The 9,083-nt window shown below is 49.2% G+C and overlaps 1 long non-coding RNA gene across 1 annotated transcript; it reads right to left on the reverse strand.

Annotated features, from left to right (window-relative positions):
- Window positions 1-1,249: 1,249 nt before the first annotated feature.
- LOC102008813 lies at window positions 1,250-8,905 on the reverse strand. The gene is made up of 3 exons (XR_262691.1): window positions 8,801-8,905; window positions 7,994-8,121; window positions 1,250-1,746 (listed from the first exon to the last, which is right to left on the reverse strand). It is a non-coding gene; the product is annotated as an uncharacterized LOC102008813 (long non-coding RNA).
- Between the last annotated feature and the right edge of the window lie 178 nt (window positions 8,906-9,083).

Raw genomic sequence — 9,083 nt, forward strand, 5'->3', positions numbered from 1 at the left:
ATCTGAATTAAGAACAAGACCTTTGAGCTGCTGTATCATAGAGCTTTGTTTTTAAAAAATGAAACATTTCCAATCACATGACCCTCATTAAAATTTTTACTGAGCGTAAAAATGCTTTGAACTGTTAATAAATATATAAACTAAAATGACTTAAATTTTAATTTTCCTAATCATTTAAAAATCTAAATAAGTGTAATGATATTTTATAATCCATGTAAAGTATTAGTGCCGCAATACCAGAATGTATTTACAAATAAATGTACTAAATATAGGCATGTGCTCATTTTAAAAGAACGAATGGGGTGGTGGTTGGTGAGAACAGTGTGGGTGGGGATGCTGTAGACCTGGTGCCTGATGGATATTGAATATGGGGTGGCTCACGGAGGGCTGGAGGGTTGCCTGGGACAAAGAGGACAAAGCCACCAAGATGCTATTGCATAAGCTAGACATTAAAGCCTTGTGCCAAGAAAGCAGCCAGGACTGTCATAAGAGCAGAGACCCAATCCCATTCCAGATGTCTAAAATTAGCCTATTTCCCTAAAACTGGCAGCCTCTGTGCTATGGTTTGATCTGGAGTGTCTCCCAAGAGTTATGTGTTAAAGGCTTGGTTGCAGCCTATAGCACTATTGGGAAGTGATGGAAAATTCAGGAGGAGGTGATTTGTGGAAGGAAGTGAAGTCATTGAGGGCACGCCCCTCCTTGAAGGGGATAACGGGGCTGTGGCCTTCTTTCACTTTGCATTCTGGTCACCTTGATGTGAACAGATTTGCTGCATGTGATGTCTGTGCCTCACCACAAGCCCCAAAACAACAAAACCAACTAACCATGGACTGAAACCTCTGAAACCATAAGCCAAAATAAACCTTTCCTTAATTAAATTGATTTATCTCAGAAAGTTTATTGCAGTGATGAAAAGCTAACTAGCACACAATGTTCAGAGAAATCACCTGGGAACTTATGTGTCCATCAGGTTGCAGCTCTCCCATGACCACCCTGGACATGGGCTTCCCTGCTGACTTTGGTGCTGGCATCCAGTGCCTTCTCTGAATTCTGGAGAAGGCTAACCTCACCACTGTCTCTCTCCCCAGGCCAGGCATGCTCTTCTCTCCCTGAGTCCCTATCACTTGACACCTCTCTTTGTTTGCTGGGGTCCTATGACTTGAGGCTATATCTGGCTTCGCTTTTCCTGGAAGACTGTCATGGTGGTGGGTTAAATGGTGCCACCCCAATGAAAAATCACATCCTCATCTCCAGAACTTGTAAATGTGATCTTATTTGGGGAAAAGGGTTTTATAGTTAGGAATCTTGAGATAAGATCATCCAGGATTGCCTCTGGTGGACACTAAATTTGATGACAATGTCCTTCTAAGAAGAGGAGGGAGACTTGCACACAGAGGAGAGGAGGAGGCTCTGTGAGGACAGAGGCAGGGTTTGGAGTGACGTAATCACAAAGAATGCTGAAGTCTTCATGCCACCAGAAGCTGGAAAGGGCAAGGGGTGGATTGCCTCCAAGAATCTCTGGGGAGAGCACGGGGTTGTTGACACCTTCATTTCGTACTTCTGGTCTCCAGAACTATGAGGGAATACACTTCTGCTGTGGTAAGTTGCCTAGTTTGGGGTCATTGGTTACAGCAGTCTTGGAACTAATATACTCACTCCTCTTTTAGCCACAGTTTGGGTCAGTGGGAAGCCTTCTTTGGCCTGGCCAGGTTGCCTCATAGCTCCTGTTTTGGGCTTCTGACCTCCCTGGGAGATGAAGAAGGAATATATGCTTTTGTTAGAATTTTTACCTGTATGTTTGGGGTACAGTTGACCTGCCAGGGGTTAACTGTCACTTTCCTGGGCTAGGAGACATGCAATTTTCATTAACTGTTGCTTCTCTGATAACCAGAGAAAAGCCCAGCACATAGCCAACATGTGCTTATATTACTGAGACCTCACAAAATAAAAAGGCATTGTCCTATGAACATTAAGCACATTACCTTCTTCATTCCTTGTATCATCCATATGTAGAAGGTGGTATGATTGATTCCATTGTACAGGTGGGGGTAACTGAGGATTGGAAAGGGATTATAACTTACCCAGGTGGGCACTGCCTGTGAATATTAGAGCTGTGATTTGATTTTTGTTTGTTTGTTTGTTTTTCCGGTACCGGGAATTGAACTCATGACATTGTGCTTGCCAGGCAGGCGCTGTGCCACTGAGCTAAATCCCCAGCCCCAGAGCTGTGATTTGAACACAGGCCTTTGGCTTTAAAGCTTGCATTCTTTACCTCCATTACCCCAGTGTCTAAGTGCTTGGCAACCACCGGATAAATGAACGATCCTTTCTTTTGGGGTAGGAGCCTGCGTTAGCACCCTTGGTGTGATATACTTATCAAGGCTCATTGCAAGAATCCACTGTGCACATGTCCAGCAAGTGTGACGATCTAACTTGAGAGCCTAGAACCGCAAATTCTGTCCACTCTGAGGAGCGCTACAAGAGGCAGTCACCCTGTGACAGCTGGAGACATGTTGGGAAGTAGCCCTGAGGGAAGACGACTGGGGAACTAAGAGCCAGACTCTGCAGCCCCAATTGTTGTTGTTCCAGGGCAATGCCAGGCTCATGGTGCTTCAGTGATGTGTGTTTCACAGTGAGTGCAGAATCCAGATTGAGTTAAATCGATTCTCACCAGCATTGCCAGTGTGTGTGTGTGGGGGAGGGAGAGGGACAGCTGGATGGGAGTGTGATACATTTCAAATGTTACTTTTGTAATCAAAACCAGTGACAATCAAAATAATACTTTGGAGCCTAAAGGATGTAAACTTCAATTATCTTGAAATTTTCCTTTTGAGCAAGAGCACGTTGTTGATAATGTTGAATAACCGGGGTACTGCTGTGTTAATGTTGTCAGTAATGACAAATATTTGCACACAGTTGTTCAGGTTACCAGACATGCACTCAGTCACCCACTGGTCACTGTGTCAGAGAAATGTTTACAGCGGCAAGAATCTTCAGTCCGGACTAGTCATGGCTTGACCTCATCGACAGTGATTGTTAATGAACAAGAAATTTCATGCTAGGAGGCCCCAACACTGCTGGCAGCCCAAAGTAAGGATTCCTGCTCTGCTCTTTCTCTTCTGCCCTCTTCAGATGATGGTGACACTTTCACTTGCCTTTGGTGTTTTCTTACTTCATCTGCAAACTCTTCACTCTTCTACAGCCATGAGCCCTTTTCCTTTGATCTGGGATGGAAACCCTGCCCAGAACCCCCAGCAGACCTTACATGTCATTGGCTGGAACCAGGTCACAGGCCCAGCCCCACCCCATCACCATAAAGGGGAATCAGTTACTCTCACTGTCTGAGAGCTGTCAAGCACAATTTTCTGGCCTGAACTGGGGATCTGAGCGCAAGAAAGATGGCAAAATGGCCAGCGAGTTGGTTGCATTCATTCATTTCTCCCATGAACATGTTTCCTGTGCCCTATTGCAGGTGTAAAGAATACACAAAGAAGATAGAATTCCGGTGACATCTGTCCAATATTATCTCCATTTACGGGTAAAGAAACTGGCTCAGAGAGCTTAACCAATGTGCCCAAAGCCAGTGAGCTTACTTATCGCCAGTGAGGTGAATTCAGAGTTGGATCCCACTTGCTCTTCCCACCATACCAGTTGCCTCTTTGTGATGATCTTTCTGCAGTAGCTGTGAACAGCACCGGCTGCACACCCTGGCTTCTCACTGTCCTGCCTGTCCTGAGACGTATGGAGCCTCAGGGTGCTCCCCGGAGATGCAGATGGAGATGCCCCGCCTCTAGCAGGCAGCTAAGCTCCCTGCAGATGGGCCCCAGATGGTGGCATTATCTGAGCAGTGGGACACAGCCAGGAGAGGGGTGCTGGGAGAGTGTGGAGGCCAAGCTTGGTCAGCCATGTGTCCAGTAGAGTGAGGGCTCATGCTAGAGGGACTGTGCCTGGTAGGTTCAGAGCTGCTGGCCAAGGTTAGCACCACAGGCTCTTGTGCGTAAGCTTCTGTGGGTCACTACGTGGCAAGGATTGGTACAGATTTGGAGCTCACTGGAGAGCCTGGGATTTGCTGAGTGTGGAGTCAGGAATATGAAGACTCTGCCAGGTCCTCACCATTGTGCTGTGACCACATCTGCAGGCACGATGTCAGTCCCCGCTCCTGACAGCCTTGTGATGCTCTCCCATTTGTACTCCATTGCCCTTCACTGCTTTATGGCATGCAGGAGAACAGGAGCAGGGGCAGAAAATCTGGACTCTGGAGCCTGACTCTCTGGATACCACAGATTAGCTGTGTAACTGCAGATAAGTCACTTAACTTCTCTGTTCCCAAGTTTTCTCATCTGTAAAACAGGTTTAATCATGTTACCAATGTCTGAAGATTATTCTGAGGCATAATTAAAGTCAAAAGGTCATGTGTATAAAATCTCTCAACCATGCCTGGCACACAGTGAGCGCTCCACTGAAATTGGCTGGTTTTGTCATTACACGAACTCCTTGGCACTCTGCACTCTGATTTTGTTTAGCTGGAAGCCTCATGGTTCTTGCATTTGAGTTGCAGTGTTGGGGAACTTCCCAATTTCTGTGCCCTTGGGGGAGTTCAACTCCTTCCCTAGCATTGCTATGACATCCAGGAAACTCAAGTTCCCTGGGCTCTACCCCTTCCCCCAGCCCACCTGGGCTGGAGATTCAGCTGCTACTTTGGTCCTTTTGCAACAAATCCAACCCCACCCATCATGCGGGTGATGTCAAGTGATGGAAGCCCTGGAGTGACAGCAGCTGGCGGCTCCTCTTCCTGCTGCTCACTTTTGCCTGTCTGCACTGCCCCAAGTGCTCTCCTTTTGCTAGGCAGAGAGCTTCTCCCTGAGCCACAGCCACAGCCACAGCCACAGCCGCCATTTCCGAAGCATTTGTTATGAGCTTGGAACCCTCTAAGTGCTTTCCAGAGGGACTGCATTTAAGCTTTCCGACACATCTGCTACAATGTGCTTTTGCTGGTCTCATTGTGGGGACAATGAAAGGGATATTGTGGCCAGAAATGAGCAAACAGTGTTCAGCCCAGACAGTTTGGTCTTGGAGCACACTGACCACGGTGGTGCTCAGCCTCTCCTGAAACCCTAGTTCCAGGGTCTGAGGCTCAGCTTGTATCACCACAAATGCTGTTTTGGATTTTCTTTTTTTTTTTGGTACTAGGAACTGAGTCCAGGGCCCTCACACATCCCCAGCATCTATCTATCTATCTATCTATCTATCTATCTATCTATCTATCTATCTATCTACCTATCTATCTTTCTATTTATCTATCTTCTATTTATTTATTTATTTATTGAGACAGGATCATGCTAAGTTGCTAAGTTGTTCAGATTGGGTTAGACTTGTGATCCTCCTGACTCAGCTTCCAAAAGTGTTGGGATTACAGGTGTGTGCCATTGCATCCACCTGATTTGGATCTTAAATAGCCCACAAAGACCCATCTGCTAAAGGCTTTAGCACCAGCCTGTGGTCAACTGGGAGGTGGTGGAATCTTTAGAAGTTAGTGCCTGGAGGGAGGAAGTTAGGTTACAAGCAGTGTGCGCTTGAAGGGGATATTGGGACCTTGCCCTCTTCCCTCCCTCTCTGCGGTTCCTGGCTGTCATGAGCTGAGTGGCTTTGCTGCACCACATGCTTCCCACCCTAATGCACAGAAACTTGAATGCCACAGGCCAACAAACTATGGACTGAAACCTTCATAACTGTGAACCAAAACAAATCTTTTCTTCTGTAAATTGATTTTCTCAGATATTTTGTCACAGTAACAGGAAGCTGACTAACGTACATATACCAAAGTCTTCTCCCAGTAATGTGAAATTTCTCATTAGGAGCAAGCCCGGCTCTGAGTCATTCCTTCTTCATTTGTGTTTCCACTCAGAAGGGGGCCAGAGGCACTGAAATGAAGGGGAGGACCTGGATGCTATTGCACTGGAAATTCACATGTGGCGCTTTACCTCTCTTAGGCTCACTTTCCTCTGCTGGGAAGTGGGTTAATAAACCATTGTTGTGAGGGTCAAAAGAGGTATTGCATGCCCAGTGCAGAGTTGGAGAGTGGTTGGTAATGTATCTTTCCCTCCAGCTCCTAACATGGGACTGAAGGCATAAAATCAGAGAGAGCATGTTGAGGTGACTTTTTGTGTTCTCTGGGGTGATTTCTGGTTGGGTGGCTGGCATAAGGTGCAGGTACAGTCTCTTTTCAGTCTACTCTGTTCATCTTCCTGCCTTGGGCTGGTCCTGTCCCACTCAAAGGCCCTCTCCAGGGGAAGAGGGGCTTCTCTTTCTAGTGCCTCCTGACTCCACATAAAGCCAACCTCCAGCGGAAGTAACCAGACTCAGTGAATAGTGTGCTTGCTGCTCAATCACCCAACCACCCAGAGGGCCCTGCCTGGGACAGGCTGGGTGAAGAGGGCAGGAGTGACTTCTTCAGGTGCAATGGGCCTAGGCTCCACCTGGCTGGGGGTGCGTGGGCCCTGGGAAAGAGACCCCTCCAGGTAGGGGGAGTGTGAATGGAGAGGAGAGGCTCTTGTGCCCACAGTCTACCCACCCCCCCTGCCATCCCCAAAGCTGTAGAGCCAGATGGAACCAGGCCCAGCCACCTTGGCTTCCAATGTCAGTTCTGGTCAAATGACCTGGGTATCTCCCCTGCCTATCTGGAACTCCCTCTCCACTGCACACAAGGACTTAGTAGCAACCCCCCTCCATGATGTTTGACCCCATTGGTGTGGAAGCATTGGGTTGGGGGCACCCCTGTCTCCGGTGTGGACATACTCTCTAAACAGCAGGGAGTCTGGTTTGACTTGGCTTCTACAACCTCTCTGGGACTTTGGGGGATAAGAGCCCCCACACTGCCACTGCCCCAGGCCACAGGCCGGTTTGAATCTCCTCACAGCAGCACCCCCACGCACTCAGCCTGGGAAGAGTGTGCATCTTTGTCTGTGTGTTTAGGTGTGTGTCTATGTTTGTGTGTCTGTGCACATGTATGTATGTTTGTGCTTGCATGTATGGGTGTGCTTCTGTGTGTGTGTGTGTGTGCACATGCGTGTGTATGTTTCTGTTGCTCATGTGCTAAGTTTTAAATACTTCTCCTTATTTCTCCACCCCTGGCCCGGGATGCTGGAAGCCCTGTGGGAGCCCAGCTCTGCCCTGGCACTCTCCCAGCTGTCTCTCCATTCCATAGGATGGAGTGGGAGAAGCTGGTGGGTCCCTGGTTTCTCAGACTTTCCTGGAGGGCTGGGAGGGACTCAGGAGAGCTGCACCTCCTCCCTTTCCGGGTGGGCCTGCTCCTGGCCTCCCTGGCCTTGCCCTCCCTCCTTATTCTCACTGCACGGTGCCCTCTTGCTCCTTCCTGGTCCGTTTCTCTGCCTTCCTATCTTGGTCTCTCCCTTTCTTGCACCATCTTTATGTCACTCTCTCCCCCATCCTGGCCACCAGATCGTGCTGACAGCTGCTCCTCTGGGAGGTGAGAACAGAGCTGGCAGCGGCGGAACTGCGGAGGTGCCCAGCCAGGAGCTGGCGGGTGGGACTGCTCGGCACTCGGGTGGGGGTGATGATGATGCCCTTGAAGGGAGAGGAGGCTGTGCCTTAGGAGGCTGAGGGAGGCAGAGCTGCCAGGAGGAGCTGTGCAGCCTGTGTCAGATTGTCCCAAGAGGGAACAGAGGCCTTTGGGGAGTTGACCAGTGGATGAGGGACGATGTACTGAGGATGGTGCGAGCATGTGTGTGTGTGTGTGTGTGTGTAAAAGCCTGCTCTTTCTGGCCCATCATGGGCCTGGGCTCCAACACGTGGAGCCATCACGGTTGACACAGGTGCCCAGCCCTGTGAGTGGGGGCAGCAGCAGCCCTGCAGTGGCCCACTAGTCTGGGAGCAGAAGGTGCCAGCAGGATGACCGTACTATCAACAATGCCAAGGGGCTGTGGAGGAAAACTGGAGGCAGAAAGAGGGGGAGCAAGGTCCTGGAACTCCTTACCCTCTGGTGTCCAGACCATGGCACCCAGGAATGAACGTGGCCTGTGGGGCAGGTACTTGGAGGCATCACTTTGTTCTCTTCAGACCAGAGAGCTCACAGCCCATTTTAATTTCATAATCTAGTTTCTCCTAGAAAGAACAAACAAGGTGTTCAACTGCTATTCATCCTTCAAAGCCCAGTTTAGGTGTCACATTTTTATGGGAAGCTTTTATGACTCTCCACCTAGAGAATCTCTCCTGTAGGCTACGTCATTACCTTGTACCTGTAGCCATGGCACCAAGCCCACCACTAGGTAATATCTGCACATCTGTGTGGCTTCCTCACGAGACTTGGCATTTCTTGAGGATAGGATAAGTGTCTGACTTCTTTCTCCTGTGTTCAGCAAGTGTGACTGAGAGTAGCTTTCTGCACTACGCACAATAATCCCTGATGCCAGGCTGGGCATGAGAGCCAGGAGGAGCCAGGTGGTTAAGGGTATGTTTGCCTCTTCCTGGAACCAGGGCACCAGAATGTAGCTGGTGAGTGCTTGTCCTCGGATCCCAGGGCAGAAAGCAATGAGGAGGCGTCATCCCAGAAGACAAGCATGGCTTTGTCCCCAGAATTGGAGTAAGGGCATGACCCACAGAAGGTGCGTGTCTTCTCACCCTCCAGGCTGGCTTGTCAGTCAGGATATCTGTCTGTCCTGTCTTTAATTCAGTGTTAAAGAGATTCCTCCACCCCCAACCCTGTATCTAATGAACCTGACATTCAGAGAAAATGCCTTTGGTAAAGGTCACAAGAGGGAAGTGGCATTCTCACAGACAGCACCTGCCCTTCTGGCACCAGCGTTCTCCTTCAAGACAAGGGACCAGGATTCTTGTCCCTTGGAGCATGCTCCTGCCTGCCAGCCGTCACCACCTCTAGGTGGCTATCCAAGCCTCTCAGTCTGCCTGGAAGATACACCAGGGTCCTGCCTCATTCATTTATTCATTGTCCCTGTTGGCCACTGAAGTCACAGTGACTACACTGCAGCCCCAGTGAGGAGGGCCCCTGGGAAGGTGAATCCAGGGACAGCCACGCTCAAATCGTGCCTAGAGGTATATATGCAGGG

This window comes from Chinchilla lanigera, unplaced genomic scaffold (genome assembly GCF_000276665.1).
Source record: "Chinchilla lanigera isolate Chin_1 unplaced genomic scaffold, ChiLan1.0 scaffold00051, whole genome shotgun sequence".
Lineage (NCBI taxonomy): Eukaryota > Metazoa > Chordata > Mammalia > Rodentia > Chinchillidae > Chinchilla > Chinchilla lanigera.